At 62.6% G+C, this 673-nt stretch overlaps 1 long non-coding RNA gene across 1 annotated transcript in view; it reads right to left on the bottom strand.

The window, feature by feature from the left end:
* The window catches only part of LOC115286290, a 1,647-nt gene extending 1,439 nt beyond the window's left edge, over positions 1-208 (bottom strand). The window contains exon 1 of the long non-coding RNA XR_003905967.1: positions 19-208. This is a non-coding gene — a long non-coding RNA (uncharacterized LOC115286290). The remainder of the gene's footprint in view (positions 1-18) is intronic.
* Between the last annotated feature and the right edge of the window lie 465 nt (positions 209-673).

The raw sequence follows: 673 nt of genomic DNA on the forward strand, positions 1-673 counted from the left end.
CAGCGCCCTGCCACCCACCTGCTCGTGCCTGGAGTCCTTCTTCCCGTCGTGCCTGTCCTGTTACCCCCATACCCCACACGGAACCAGGTGCAGATGAGGCCCCAGAAGCATGGGGGGCGGATAACGGATGGAGGGATGCATGAAGGACCCCAGGTCAGACCCCAGGTGGAACCCGGAGGTCTCCTGTCCCCCCCATACATGTGGGTAATCAGCCTGTTTTCTGTGACTCCCTCTTGGCCCAGGAAGGGTAGTGCCTTCTAGCCTGGGCCCCCCCCCCTCCCACCCACCACACTAGGGCCTGGCCCGCACTGGGCAGGGTCCTGGCTGAATTTGAACAGAACAGAGGGGTGCGAGGGGGCCCCGCCCAGGCCACCCTGAGGAGGGTGTATAATGTGTCATCTTCCACCAGAGGCCAGAGGGTGCTGGGGCCCAACCTCACAATGGCAAGCATCCCCCCAGCAGTCAGGCACCCTTCAAGCAGGGGGCAGGGTCTGGCGCCCCAGGACTGCGTGAGGGACTCCACCTCACGCTTATTTCTGCCAGGCCCTCTGTGGTGCTGAGTGCTTATGAATCCGCATTTTAAAAGAAGGAGTTACTTCCATTGGAAGCCCCAGAGTTTGGCCGGCTCACTGTCCCCTGGGCTGCCACCTGGACCCTGCACATGTCCGGGGTC

This window comes from Suricata suricatta, chromosome 3 (assembly GCF_006229205.1).
Source record: "Suricata suricatta isolate VVHF042 chromosome 3, meerkat_22Aug2017_6uvM2_HiC, whole genome shotgun sequence".
In the NCBI taxonomy this organism is placed as follows: domain Eukaryota; kingdom Metazoa; phylum Chordata; class Mammalia; order Carnivora; family Herpestidae; genus Suricata; species Suricata suricatta.